General features: G+C 36.7%; 1 long non-coding RNA gene across 4 annotated transcripts in view; it reads right to left on the bottom strand.

Annotated features, from left to right (window-relative positions):
- Positions 1 to 16,349, bottom strand: part of LOC131482891 (uncharacterized) — a 402,306-nt gene that overhangs the window by 285,895 nt on the left and 100,062 nt on the right. The gene's annotated exons all lie outside the window — the stretch shown is intronic.

Consider the following 16,349-nt stretch of genomic DNA (forward strand, 5'->3'; position numbering starts at 1 on the left):
TAGAATTAAAAATTACAGTGTTTACCTGCCAAATGAAATAGTACCTTTTATGCTATAAATCCTCTATGTTTTATAAAACCTTCTCACTTCTGCACTACAGGATATACCAGGAGAAATGTTAAAGAGAGATACTGAGGGTTATTAATAGACATCATTAGTAATGAACCACACCGTTAATTTCATGCCCCCAAATGTTCCTTATCTTGCTCCTGATTGAAAAGAATTCTTTAACTAGCCCTCTCAGCCTCTTGTCACTTCCACAGCTAGCCAAGAACTGGTTTTCTTTCAAAGAATTAGGTAATTTAAACTTGAGAAAAGAAAGGGCTAACTTTTAAATGACAGTTTCTGAAGTAAAAGAAAAAAATTCTAAATAAGGAGGAACATGGAAAAGACCCCTTATTCTAATAAGAGTCTGTGGTCCAATCACTGCCTTTAAAATGATAAAGCTAAATTTTAAAGTGCTAAATTATTTAAAATACTAAGATGGTTTCTTGCCCACTAAATTTTTCATATATAGCCTTTTCTTGAGAATATCCATAAAAAGTCCATGAAATTTTTGCCATATATATTTAAGTTTGAAACTCACTTTTATTTTTCTTGTCCAACTAGTATTTATTGCAAAGATTGGAATGGACTAATCAGTAATACACAAATCCTTGGAAGGCAACCACATCAGGGAATGATACTCTGATTTGGAAAGAAAAGAGGAATAATGGGACATCTGGGGCAGATAGCCCTTGGATGGAGATAATGCAGCATCCAAACATCAGGATCAGCAGAAAGGCCAAGAAATGTCTGGGAACTAGGGACAGGAAGAAGAAGTCTGCACCTGATAAGTTCATCTTGCTTTATACTATTTTTTTTTTTAGCCCACCAGCCTTTATGGACCAGTCTAGTCACTCAACATGTGAACTTTGAAATGCCTGACCCAGATTTCGTCTGTGCTGTTCCTTACGAATCCTCATATTCTTGAATGTGAACTATGACCCATCAGACATGGGGCATAGACTAACTCAAGGATGGCAAATCAGATCCATTCCATGTGCCAGTGTTGATCAATCACAACCAGTCCTATTTCTTTTTTCCGCATAGTAAAAATGATTTCTAGGGGCTGGCATGGTGCATCAATTGGCTAATCCTCTATCTTCAAATGCCAGCATCTCATCTGAGCACCAGTTCATGTCCCAGCTACTCCACTGCCCCTCTAGTTCCCTGCTTATGGCCTGGGAAAGAAGTGGAAGATGCCCTAAAGCCTTAGGATCCAGCACCCACATGAAAGAGACCCAAAGAAGCTCCTAGCTTCAGGGCAGCAGTGGCGGCCATTTGTGGAATGGAAGATCTTTCTCTCCGTCTCTTCTCTCTGTAGATCTACTTTTCAAATTAAAAAAAATCTTCCAAAAAACAATACTTTCTGGAAGACTGTATACTCTTACGTCCCCTTAGTGGTATGCTGGATAGCAGAGCATTGCCAATCATGTAGCAGTTTTTCAAACTCAAGTGTAGAGAAATGAAAACATACGGCCCCCTTTCTGCTATTCAACAATAGGAACCCATGAATAGTTCAGTGGATGATCCTAACCCTTAAAAATTCGTTATTCTTTGCTGGGTGTTGCACAATTGATCAGAAGGCACTGAGAGAAGCCTGAAAGTCTAAAAATAATAATAATAGTAATAATAAAGCCTTATTCTTCCTTTTAGAATAAAAATGACACTTTTTTACTTGAAAAATTTTGGATGAGACAACTACCTCTCAATAACACAAAAGTTCATACTTATCTTTGTATAAACTTGCCATTAAAACTTTCATTCACATAAGTATGATGCCCTCCATATATGTGTGTGTATATGTATATATACATGCATATATGCTAAAATATACAAATATATACATATATGTACTCCATTTTTCACATTTTGAAGCACCCAATTTAATTTTACTTAGTTAAAATTTGAATGTTTTTCCTTATTCAGTTTTTCACAACTGACTTTGTCATAGAAAGCAGTGATTACTAATAACGGAAAAATTTCCCAGCGTTTTCACATTTTAAAAAAAAAAGTTACACAAAACTTCATTTTGGTACTTTCTTAAAATAAAATGCAGTTGTGTGGCTGACACAGTGGTATAGCTAATCCTCCACCTGTAGTGCCAGTATCCCATTTGAGCATCCGTTTGAGCCCCAGCTGTTCCACTTCTGATCCAGCTCCTTGCTTACAGTCTGGAAAAGCAGTAGACAATGGCCAAGTCCTTGGGTCCCTACACCCAAGATGAAGAGATAGAAGAACCTCCTGGCTCTTAACTTCAAACGGATTCAGCTTTGGCCATTACAGTCATTTAGAAGTGAATCAGCAGGTGGGAGACTTCTGTCTCTCTGTATCTCCTTTCTATAAATCTGCCTTTCAGATTAAAATTTAAAAATCTTTAAAAAATAAAATAATAAAATATATCTGTCATATTTCCACTATACTTGCTGTTAGACAAATTTCATTGAGCATTTGAACTCTGAACAGATTTTTCATGTAGTCTAACCAAGAAGGAATGCTTACATATCATATTAACTAGCATTAGAAAACTTGGGACTACACACACACATAGACAAGCATGCGCAAACGCGTGTATCCCTGTATCAAATGCCTAGATGAGCTTTTAAGAACAATCACTACTCCCCTAAATGGTGAAAACCTATGATGTATTATGTATTCATTATGTATTCATTAGTTCATTCATCACATATTTTAAAAGTACCTACTCTGAGCCTAATACTCAGAGCAATAAAGAGGAGCATAGTATTTCACTCATTCATTCAATACTTTTTTATAGTAGGCTCTGGAATATGTCTAGAGTTGACATGGTATATACATCAAGAAAAACCCTGGGAAACAACCATGTCACCACAGTGATCAATTCAGAGACAAGACAAATGTCTATAAAAGCAAGACCAAGAGACTGATTTGCTCTGAGCAGTCTATGAGCTGGTGACAAAGCTAGACCTATAATAGGCCTCGTCCCATTCTGTTCAGAAGCAACAGCGTAAACAAGGACTTCCAACTTCCTGTCCTTTCAGTGTATCACCCCTGCTGAGCTGTTAGCTCATTTCTTCCTTACAGATGATGATTCGTCTTGTTCTGACATCTTCCAAATTTCTTTGGGAAGAGAATTCTCAGAGGTCCTCCAAAGCCTCATGGTTTTAACCTTTCTGTATTCCTCCTCCTCTGCTCTTTCCACAAACTTGGAAGCTCTTGGAAGCTTTCCACTGCCTGGCACTGGTCCCGACCCATGTGGCAAATGAGAAGTTACATTACCAGGAAACTGTGATGAAATCACTGGTTTCCAAGCCTGATTAAGCACTAGAATCACCTGTGCATACTTTCAAACTCAAAGTTCCCCAGGAACACATGATCTAGTATGGTGGTTACCAAAGTGTTGTCCCATTGTGCTGTGGTGACATCAGGAACGTGTAAGAACCTGGTCAAGATGCAGAAGCGCAGGGCTCTTCCCAGACCCCGAGGATGTGGGTCACTGAATCAGCCCAGCCCTGTCTGCTCTGATAAACCCTCTGAGTGATTTCTGAGGCACTATCCCAAAAGCTAGATACCACAGGATAGGTGCTACGGACTCTTCTGAAGAATTCAAGATGACTTTGAGGACCACTAAGTTTGGAAACCACAAGAGGAATACCTTACAACTTACAGTACCATTTGGTAAATATACCAGGGAATGAAATATTGGCAGTTTGGAAAATATAGATAAAAAAAATTGACAGAGACTTCAAAAACTGAAGAGCATTTCTATAAACTGCAGTACATTCAAAAGTTACATTGCAGGATAAAAAAAACATTTTGCAAAACAATCTATTTGAAACCAAGAAAACAAATTACTTATTCTAAATACATGATTTAAAAAAGAATTTGTGGGTCCGGCAGCGTGGCCTGGCAGCTGGAGTCCTCGCCTTGAACACCCCGGGATCCCATGTGGGCGCCGGTTCTAATCCCAGCAGCTCCGCTTTCCAATAAAAATAAAATAAATCTTAAAAAAAAAACTCCAACAGCTAAGGCTTGTTACATCTTGATTCCAAAATAAGGGTCCCAAGAATGATTATAACACAGTTAACTTTGGAATCAAACAGGCACTTGTTAAATCTCAGGCCTAAACCTCAGTAGATGATGTGGTTCCTAATAAGATTTGTACTTTTGGACCCAGCACAATAGCCTAGTGGTCTGAGCTAGAGTTCTCACCTTGCACGTGCTCCCATATGAGTTTCAGTTCATATCCTGGCTGCTCCACTTCTCTGCTTGTGGCCTGGGAAAGGAACAGGGGATGACCCAAAGCCTTGGGGCACCTGCACACAAAACCTGGAGGAAGCTCCTTGCCCACAGCTCCTGGCTTCAGGTCAGCTCAGCTTCAACTATTCTGTCCACTTAGGGAATGAAACAGCAGATGGAAGATCTCTGTTTCTCCTCTCCATAAATCTGATTTTCCAATAAAAATAAACAATTTTAAAAAAAATCAATACTGCTTGCCTGGATTGCAACAAGTGCTTTATATGTGTAATATCCTCCCACTAAAAACAAGAACATCACGAGCATGGCAGCATGGCATCCTCAGAATCCTTACTTTGAGATGACAGAACTGAAGCCTCTTGGCTAGCCTGGCTCCCTTCAGGAAGCCTGACTTGAGCCCCTTTCCCTGGCACTGTCCTGCTTTCTTCACGCCTACTTCAACATCAGGAAATACACGCCCATTCACAAAATGGACTGCTATCCTAGTGGCTGTGCCTAGGCCTTTTGCCTGGGGCCAGGGCACTCAAGAGTCCCAAAGTACTGGAAAAAATAGGACTACAAAATTTAAAGTCTACACTCAAATATAGAGTAATAAGCCAAAGAAAGCCCAAGAAAATTGTTACTTTTCTCATCATGACCAATCTGAAACTTTGTTAAAAGATCAAATGTAAATAAATAGATAAATAAATGCTTATTGATTTTTGCTTCACTTGATGGATTAAAAACATACAGGTGGTAAAATTCAGTGTTGAATTTTAATCTCAACTTAGTCACTGAAGCGGAGTTTTCCTTCTTGAGGCTTCTCCTGCTATTCCAGGAAGAATAGTATCATTTTATTTTTTTTTAAAGATTTATTTATTTTTATTACAAAGTCAGATATATAGAGAGGAGCAGAGACAGAGAGGAAGATCTTCCGTCCGATGATTCACTCCCCAAGTGAGCCGCAACGGCCGGTTCTGCGCCGATCCGAAGCCGGGAACTTGGAACCTCTTCCAGGTCTCCCACATGGGTGCAGGGTCCCAAGGCTTTGGGCTGTCATCGTCTGCTTTCCCAGGCCACAAGCAGGGAGTGGATGGGAAGTGGAGCTGCCGGGATTAGAACCGGTGCCCATATGGGATCCAGGTGCGTTCAAGGTGAGGACTTTAGCTGCTAGGCCAAGCTGCCGGGCCCAGGAATAGCATCATTTTATTACATCATCAGGAGGGAGCTGGCCTTTAGAGGGTTAGTCTCTTGTGGCTCGGATGTTCCAGTACTAATCTAAGTGGCTATTCCAGAGGACAGCATCTACTCAAGCATGGTGGCATAGCTAATTTCCATTCTTGCATGCGTGCAGGAATTCCCACGGCACGGGTGAGAGCAGTAGTTGCAGAGCTGTATACAGAAAGCAGGCAAACGCTGTCATCTCAATAAGACAAGAAGAAACTAGGCTTGGACAATAAACTGAGCACAAAAACTCTGCCCAGTTTTGGGGCTTTGTTGTCTGGGGAAAATGCAAATCTTCATATCAGATTAGGTGTCCATAATTTGGGGTCTCTTAGTGCACTGTCTGACCAACATACCACCTAAAATATTAATCCCCTGGGAAACGCCATCCATCCCTGTGCTCCATCATGAACTCCTCACCTTGGCCACTGCCTCCATAGGCGATGTCTTTTGTGACAAGTGTGGGGAAATGTAGTGAAGAGTTAAAAGTGAATCTCTTACCTCTTTGAACTGTTTGCTTCGTACTTCGTGTACACAGATACACTTTTGATGTGTTAACTAGAAAATCTGACTAGAAAAGAACAAAGCAGCTGTCACTAGAAGGAAGACACTGACAAAAAAACCACGCAGCCCTTTATTGAAGAACTGTCAAGCCCATCCTACGGTTCTGGGGTTGTCTGTGGTATTTATCAAAGACCTAGATCTGATGCACAAAATTAAAAACAATAATAACAAGCCTAGCCACTGGACACTTATTAGAATAATCAAAAATTACATTATCTTTAACTAAAATAGCTATTTTATCATTTCAGATACAAGGCTGCTTTTATTAAAGATATACATACATTTACATATATGTATGCATATTCATGTGTAAGCTTTCCTAACTGCAAAAATACACAGAGAATAAAAAGGACATGTTATCTATACGTCTACAAATTTAAAACATAATTTTCTCACTATGAGAGGAATCTTTTAATGTAACCTTTATTTTAGTATTACAAATCAGATGGAATTTTTAGCTATTTCTGAAATTAGCTTCCACAAGGCCCTTATAGGCAAGTGGATTTCTTCATTCCACGCTGCTCTACTGACTCACAGTGTTACACTAAGTACAATCCCTAGGGCTAAGGTCATATGCAAACTAACGGTAAAAGTACATGCTAGTTGGGATCATTATTACTGTACTGCATAACATCGACAACCTCTTTAATGTTACATTATCAACTTACGATACATGATATAACTAAGAAACTGCCAAATAGAGGAAATCTATAGAAAAAAATTTGGTTGAGGCAGTGGAAGGTGAACAGAGTGGAACTCCTTCCCTCTCTGGGCATGCCATTGGCAGGTGAACCAGAAATTCACTAAATCTCCTGGGGCAGACAGCTCTCATTTTTTCTTTCGGGAAACCAACCCCCATGTTGAGTCAACTCATTAGCATAAACCCAGGTGCAGTTCAAAAGGGCTCCTTATGAATAAACAAGTCACTCCTATCAAGGAGTGCCAAGGCTTCTGGCTCTTTGCCAGCAACCTGGGACAAAGACCAAATTTATGTTTTATTACAGATTTCCAATTGCTCTAACACCATTTACTGAAAAGGCTGTCCTTCACCCACTGAATAGCTTTTGTTTCCTCATCACAAATCAGTTGAGAATTTCATTTTGAGTCCATCTTTGATTCTGGATTCTGTTCTATTGATCTATGCATCTGCCAGTACCAAACTCTCTCGACTACCATAGCTATGCTGTAAATCTTAAGACTGGGTAGAGTTATCCCTCCCTACATTTTTAAATTTCCTGAAACTGTTTTGAGCATTCTGTGTCATGCGTTTTCTCATTTAAACTTTAGTGTAACTGTGTCCATGTCTATAAAAAAAATGTTGCTTGGAATTTGATGAGAATTACATTGTGCACATTTAAAAACATCTCCCGACTAACTGCTTTGGCAGGACTTCCAGTATCATTTTCAGTAACACTGGAGAGAACAAGCATTCTTGCTCTTTTCCACTCATAGGAGGTAATCAGATTTGCACTGTTAATTAAATGTTAAATATAAGTGATTTGCACATGTTCTTTTCAGATTAGGACTATCCCCTTTATTCCTACTTTATGGATACTGAACTTTGTCAAATGATCCATAACTTTGATCTAAGTGAACATACTATATATGAGTGATTTTCTTAAAAAAAAAAACTACTTATCTAAGAGAAGAATAATTTTCTTATAAAATTCTAATAATATGAACATGAGGGGAAAGCAAATCTATAAAACAGCATACAAAAGAGAAAAATATATACCGTTGCCACACAAAGCTAGAAATGGCTATTAGTTGGCTACTAAGTATGGAACTTCAAACATATGTCCCTGAGTAAATTACATGGCTTCTCTCAGTCTCACTTCATTCACCTCTGAAGTGGAGAAAACATCTGCCTGACCGGCACTGTTTAAATGGAGATCTAATTACCAAATCAGGCTCCCCAGAACATCAGTTTCAGTGGAGGAAAGTAGATGTCAAACAGGTAGGAAACAGGAAGGGGATATTGCACAACTAGTAAGAGGGGGAAATGTGACATTGAGCCTAACAGAGGTCTCCTCAGAGCCTTGAGCATGTTCATGCATTTTTTTAAAAAATTACAAGTATAAATCGGTTTTTAGAGTACCACAGAATTAATTGATCTTGAATCCTTTTGTGATCTGTATTTTGTGGATTGATTTTTCTCTAACAGTTTAATCAAACACAAAACACACAAACTAAAATTCTCAGGGTAATCTTATATATGCAGAAATATTTTTAATGGTATACTTGGATTTGTTTGCATATAGACAATGTAACAAGCAATGGAAAATTATGTGAAAATTCAAATTCAGGTCACTGCTGACTCAGTTTCAAAAATGATTTCCACATTCAAACTGACCAATGAGGAGAAATTCCCCAGAGGATAAATTTATGAGTGAGATAAATTGCTAGGGATGTTTTTTATCCTTTAAGATTCGTTAGTGGTTTAAATTAAATTTCCTTCGAAATTTTTTAGATACATTTAAGTATCCAAACATTTAATGTATTATGAACCAAGCATGTATCTAAATAGGGATCAGGTAAAGTCCTCTGTGAGAGTCTGGTGACCAATGAAATGGATTATACATTCTTTCTCCCCAAAAGAACAACAAAAAAGCATTGCAGGGGGTCTTAGCTCATGCCTTTAATTTCTCACTTATTTTCAACTCTCAAAAGCCAAAACACTACATGGAACAGGGACACTAGAGATACCTCTAATAAAAAAAAAAAACTTCAATTAATTAAAGACAGGAAGAATTGATGATTCACATCTCTCATTTTGAAGATTCTCTTCTTCTCTGAAAGCTTCAACAGTTTCAAAGATCTGATAAATAATACCAAGTTCATTGGCATTTCAAACAGACAAGACTTTCAGTTATTTTAAACCATGATGAATGTCATATTTCCATTCAAATTTGGGAAGATCACATTTTCAGCTACCAACCAACTAAGGAAAAATCCTTCAGACAACAATAACCTCTTAATTGAAGATTTCTCTTAAAAATTTTTAATAGAATGATGTGGGTGTTATCCTTGTGAAAAACAAAATTACTTTTAATGAAGCAGTTCAAAATCAGGGCAGGGAAAGAGCAAAGAGTTTCCTTGAGGTTCTGGTGACAGTTTACATAAAAAGATGTTTTATTTTCTCTTTGCAGGGTGTACACCATCATTTTGTCTTATTATTCCTGACATTCAGTTCATTATATTAGCACCTTTGTGGGAAATAAGAAAGTAATTAAGGTTTTGCTCTTTATTCTTTGGAAGGCAGAATTTGCTTTTCTTCAAAACTCTTAATGATGAGACAGACCTGGTCAAACACCAAATGCATGAGTTTTAAAATGCAATAAAGATAGAGCTTTCATAATTTTCAATTACAGTTATTCTGCAATAATGTTAGCGGATCTCATCTAAAAAGTAAATTATTCATTGAATAGGAAATGGGAAAGCTTCAGGACTGTGTGACTCTCCCATTTGAAGTTTCACTAAGATTCTCCTTGATAAGGTCCTTTTAAAAGATTACATAATTTATACAATGTTTCTGTTCCTCGTCTTCATTCATGATGCTGTTTCTACTTTTTAATATACTTTTCGAACAAAACATAGTAGTTACAGAGTGGCCATTCAGAGGAATCTATCCAGAATAAGTATTCATTCACTTGCAGCCAGAAGTACTGATAATGTGATATTTTTTATTTAGTTTTAAGAATACATTTTTTTCATTTTAAGTAAATGAAATTTAGAGCCAAATTTTAAAAAACTGCCATTGGTTTTCAATAGAAAATTGGTAGGAATTTTCATGACTGAGTCTTGCCTTTAGATCATTTATTGGAAAGTGCAGAGAATAAAACGGTAGAATACTAGAAAAATATTTTAAATAAGAAAGAATTATAGAATGAAAAGTCAGACATGCAGACAATTTCCCCTAAGTCCATAACTTAGTTGTCTTCTATATCCTCTTTGTAATAATTGCAAATACTTGTGTTAAGAAAAATCTTAGATTTTTAAAAATATTTCCCTACTTTACTTTGAGTTACTTTTATCAAGTTTCTCTATCATAAAAGTAAATTTAATAGGGAGATTACAGCTGAGGAATACTTTCACAGTGAAACTTATAACTGAAGACTTTACCAAACTTCAGAGCATATTTCAAATATTCACAAGACTTATGGGTAGTGTTCCTAAGTACGTAAATAAAAACATAAAAATAATAAAATCCAAAGTTTCATACCAATCAAGACAAGCAACTCATCTAACAAAACAAGCCAACATATTTGAGTGGTAATTCTGTGGAAAATTGAGCAGCCATAATCAAATCCAGTTAACACCAATGCTACTTTTGTGTGTTTGGCTTCAAAGTCACTTAAGGAAACCATTTGTTCGTCTATTTCAATGGGAAGCTATGTTAGGACAAGAGTAAGTAAATTAATTTCAATGTCCATAAACTTATAGGGACACAGAAAAAATTCCTTAAAATGGCCTCCATCTAGTAATTTCACTTAAACCATTTCATAAGCAGCTGTGAGTGCATTACAACAACAAAGATTTTAAGAGCAAAATAAAAGAAATGTAATACACATTTATCCTTGAGAGTCTGTCAGTTCTACCTGTCAAGACAAAACAGATTTAAAAAGAGAAGAGGCATTTTCCATTCACTGGTTCACCCTCCAAATGGCCCACCAACTGCCAAAACCATGTCAATCCAATGGCAGGAGCCAGAATCTTCTGGGTCTTTCTTTCATTATTTTGGGAAGTGGGTAATAGCAATAGCAGCTACACTGTTAATAAGTAAGATGGCTAAAGAAGACAAAAATATAAAAGTTCTCAGGCCAGTACCTGGCATACAAAGGTCCCGTGTGGTAGGGAGCTCAGCAGCTAAAGCCCTCACCTTGCATGCGCCAGAATCCTCTATGGGCACTGGTTCTAACTCTGGCAGCCCTTCTTCCCATGCAGTTCCCTTCTTGTGGCCTGGGAAAGCAGTCCAGGATAGCCCAAAACCTTGGGACCCTGCATCTGCATGGGAGACCTAGAAGAAGCTCCTGGTTCCTGGCTTTGGATCAGCTCAGCTCTGGTTGTTGTGGCCACTTAGGGAGTGAATCATCAGACGGAAGATCTTTCCTCTCTGTCTTTCCTTCTCTGTGTACATCTGAATTTGCAATAAAAATAAGTAAATTTTACAAAAAAAAGAATATAAGCTAATAAGAATATAAAAGAATATAAAAAAAGAATATAAGCTAATTACTCTAAAGAATTATCGGAATTAAGAAGGCACATTTGAAATCTTGTTAAAGTTTACCTAGGTCAGAAGAAGTTCTGATATGGTATAAATTAAGCCCCTATTCAATAAACACATAATCATACACTTGACTCCATAATTTCTCCACATGGTTCACACAGTCCTGTTCTTTAGCATGATCTTTAGGGAATTAGCAACAAAAATTTCTCTGATAATAAATACTATTAGTGACTATAATAATGTTCAACAAAAGCATAAAAATAAAATATTCCTTCCTGACACTAAAACAAAGTCCCGAAAGACATTTAAAAATACTTTGCAATTTCATTTTTACATACTTTAAGGACATAGTGATAGGGAGGGAGGGAAAGAGAAAGACTGATATTTCACCTACTGGTTCACTCTGCAAACATCCATAACTGCCAGGCTGGGCCAGACCAAAGCCAGGACCCTAGAACTCCATGCACTTCAAACATCATCTGTTGCTTCCAAGAGTGCCTTCATAGGAAGCTACACTCAAACCAGCACTCCAATATGGAATGAACGTGCCTCAAGCAGCAGTTAAACAGCTATGCCACAGTGTGAGCCCTAAACTTCCTAAAGGGAGTTAAAGCTTTAAAAAAAACTGAAATATTTGTTTTTAAAATCTCCAATAAGTTGTCTTTGAATCTCACATTATATTTGCATCACTATGTACTGTCTTTGTCATAAATATTTATTTGTCATAAAGATTCTATTTCGTTAAAGGTATTTTCTTTTTTTAAGCTTCACTTAATGTCCTGATTCCTCAGAAATTACACTTCCTTCTGACTTCATATTTTGGGGCAGAAATAGGAACAACAAAAACAGGTTAAACAAGGCACAAAAGAACCCTACGATATAAGCACTACTGAGTAAAACGAAATGATCCCCAACCACTTGAGCTTACATGAGTTTCTTGACAAATTCTGTAAATAGAAAACTTCTAAAAATGCCTTTGAACCATGTGTTTCAATACCTACTGATACAGATGTTCCATGTATTGCACTTTCAATTTTGATTAACAGTTTGCTTCACTGACAAAGATTAGTTGGAAGAAGAAAATTATCCAGTATTTTCTACCTGAAACCAAATGGAATGTGTGGCAACAGTACAGAACTTAGCTCTCTTGTAAACATGGTGTAATACACTCACTGGAATAATCAGGAAAGCATACGATTAGCATTCCTCCATCCTTATGATAAACACATTCCGAAGACCAGCACGCAACACAGGTTTAGGATACTCTGGGTCCAGTCCTCGTTCCAGTAAGCTCCTCTACTGGATACAAAACTGAGATGAATGAATGCAGTGGCACCTCCAATTTGATGAACTCATAAATTCCAGCCTCATTAAAGGACTCTATTATATGTTAGTCTCTTTGGTTGCCGTAACAAGTTACCACGGAGGATGGCGTCCCTTTCTCATCTCACACTGTTGGAGGGCAGGATATGATGAGTGCAACCTCAAGCATTCATCTAGACCGAATTCCCTCCAACTGTCAGTAGATTAGGCAGTAGGACTCCCCACAAATTTGGAGGAAAACACCAACAATCAGTCCATAAACTTGCTTGAAACATATCAGCACACCAAACCTGACTTTCAAAACTCAGCAGCAAATAAGCTTATGCAACTTCTTTCCCATTTACAATAGTGCTCAACCAAATCTGTTGTCTAACCTCTCTTTCAGTATCTGAATCAGCAGTCAAGCAAAGTATAAACACTAATAACTTTATATAAATATATAGTGATATCTGCTTATCTAAATTTTAAAAGCCATCTAATTTTGCCTTGGTACATATATTGATGTTTTATAATTGTGAATTTGGTTTGCATGCAGTTACAGGATTATAATCTGGTCCATTATTTACTCTGGCTCTTAAGAATTATGTCCATGACCTAAATGTCAACAGCCTAATAACAGAGAAATTCTTATTTAGGGGAAATTAGAAGGATTCACATTACAGCATTTTAAGAACAAATTTTAATGTTTTCTTGCTTTTGTATCTTTCACACTTAGATTTCATTGTTGTGTTGAAATAAAACTTCATAATTAAAATAACTGCACCACATGCTGCTTTCTGGGCTCACCTTGTTCTGAAATAAGATAGGTATGTCCTTTCATGTGTTCTCAGCCTTCTCTATGAACTAATCTTGTGACAAACAGATCAGCAGTACTTCAATTCAATATAATAAAGGATTAAACCATGTGGAATCCAAAATGTAACCACATTCAATCATTAGTTTTTCTTGTTTACAGAAACTATCCAATATTCTAGAATATGTGCAGGTGAGTTTCTGTGTCTGAAGTGAGAAAGGAGTATTAGCAACCCTGTCTTTAGTACTCTGGTTTCACAAGAAGATTAGAAGGAAATAAAGGCATCACAAGGTATTTTTATGTTTATGGTTTGTCTTTTGAAAGACTTCATAATCGAGACTTAAAAAAAATGTATCAGACTCTGACATGGCAAGTTTATGTGTTTATATTTCCTGTGGCTATTAAAATAGTTCAACCTAACTTGTATTTTTTAAATTATCATACCTTTCCTTTGCCTGTCTCATGCTCTTTGCAAAGCAAATTAACAGAAATGAAAACAATAAAAATTGTGCCCTTGCGTCCTTAATAAAGTGTGGACAGACCGTACTTGGACACTGCTCACCCTTGCCACTGTGGCAGATGACTCACTCCACACTGGTTTTATTCTGAGTAATAGCAGTCTTTTCAGATTAACCCCCGTAATTCACAATTTCACTCAAGATTGTTTCTTCTACTTCATTCTTTGCTTTCCTGCCTTTCTTGGGCTTCAATTTCTCTGTTCTTAAATCTTAGTCTTTGGTGATTATTTCTGCGAGGGTCTATGAGGGTACACACTTTCTGTCTCTACCTGTGTTCCTGAGTACATTCGATGGATACAGAATTGTCAGGTAATACTTACCGGGCAGGGGAGATACCATGATCAGAATCGTCAGGTGACAGTTATTCTGTCAGCATTTTGTATATATTTCATTTTCTCCCAGTCGCTGTTATTATTTGTGAGAATTCTAAGAATTCCTAATCCTTTTTTAGTAATCTGTTTTCTCTCTTCGTTTTTTTCTAAGGGTTTCACTTTATCTTTGATGTTATGCAGTTAATTATTGATGCTTCTAAATGTTCAGTTTTCCCTCTATGACAGTTAATGTAGTTTTTCAAACTGAAGTTGTATGTCTTTCATTCGTTCTTCAAATTGTCAACCATAATGCGTCTTTTTTCTTATTCACTTTATTCTTTTCTTCTAGAAAGTCTAGCAAAATTTTTGGATCTTCTCATTCTTTATCCATGTTTTTCAGTGTCCTTTTAATTTTTCCCAACTGTGTCCCTCAGCAGCAATCAGGGTTACTGTTTTTTATTTATTTATTTATTTATTTATTTGTTTGTTTATTTATTTATTTATTTATTATTTTTTCATGATACAGTTCCTTAAGCCCAGGGTTTTCTCTCCTCCCTCCACTGTTTTCCCCCATATTACAAGTGTTACTTCTTTAGAAATCTGTTCCCTGCCTGCCATCTCTATCTAATCTGGATCTGAGCTATCCGTTGAGGCTTAATTTTATTACATTTTGCATTTCTGGGATCCCTTGGATTTTTTCTAAATAAACTTGTTGTTTCTTTCATGTATACCCTATACCCTCATTCACTGTCTTTAGTTAATTCAAACCCACCTAAGTAATATCATTTTTAATAACCTTGGATTCACTTCACTGTCAGTCTTCCTGATTGTAGATCTGAGTGGTTCTCCCTACTACAGGATCACTTCCTCACATGATTTGTAATCTTTTTTTACTTGTAAATACAAATTTAGCTTTTTAATTTTTCTGTCACAGTCCTGTGCATTGTGAATTATGGACACTACTCCATGCTATGGTTTTTATTATCATACATGCTATAATATAATATATATTATGCCTTATGTTCCCACAACAATGTAAAGAATTTAGTTTCTTGTCTTCAAAGATCATACGTAAGTTGGCTGTCCTGATAAGTATTCTGCATATGATTCTCTATTTCTAGATTCTTGTCATCTAGGAAGCCTGTAGTTTGAACTTAATCATGAATTCGCTTTAAGATTTGCTTTAATTGTTTACTTTGTCTTACCCATCTGGGCTGTCACACACACTCAAAAGCTACCTTCACTAACTCTGCTTACTGCAGGAAAGTACTTCAAAAAGTCTGTGTAAACAGAATTAAATGATAATTTATTTTGGAGAAAAATCCATGCATACAGGGAATCTTCAAAATTTCACAGAAAACGTGTATTTAAAAAAAAAAACAAAAGAAAACTTATCTTTGAGCTCTAATTTCTCCCAAAAACCTTTTTGAAGTACCCCTATAATCCAAGAGATAGAACTCTTGTCATACAATTATTTAAAAATTTAAAGAAAGACAAAATATCATACTTCTTTGGTTTATAAAAAGACATAATTTGTAATATGGTTAAATCAAAAACTTTTGTAAAATCAATTATTGGATTTCCCTGACACTTGGCTAAGGATTGATCAAATGAGGAGCAGAGATTCCCGAAAGTGCATTGTGGGCAACTAAAGAGGATCTGACATTTGATCACAGAAATGCTTCTTCCTGGTTACCAATTTCTCACACTTACGACAATCCACAGAACCTTTTATTTTTTTTCAACTATCCATTGGTCAGGCATCTGGTCAGCTAACAACAATTACCCCTTTTCCTGGGACTGCTCAATCCCCACTTATTTCTAAAACCGAGTCCCAACTGCCACATTTTCTACCAATTTAAGCCAAGCCAATTTCATATTCCTTTCAAGGAATGCAGAACTGAGAAAGAAGCTAAGCTATTCTTCTCAATCATAACCCACAGTAACTAACTTAGGAGGCATAAGGCAACAGGATTCCACATTATGGTCAGAGGAATGTACACCAGCACTACAAGGACATTAGGAATAACAACAGAAAACATGATGTTTTCTCAGTTTTTGTTTCCAGTTTTTTCCTCATCTCAAGTTGAACTTTTTCATGATAAAACCCTAACTCCTGATAATCAGTCATC

The sequence above is a fragment of the Ochotona princeps genome, chromosome 21, assembly GCF_030435755.1.
Source record: "Ochotona princeps isolate mOchPri1 chromosome 21, mOchPri1.hap1, whole genome shotgun sequence".
Lineage (NCBI taxonomy): Eukaryota > Metazoa > Chordata > Mammalia > Lagomorpha > Ochotonidae > Ochotona > Ochotona princeps.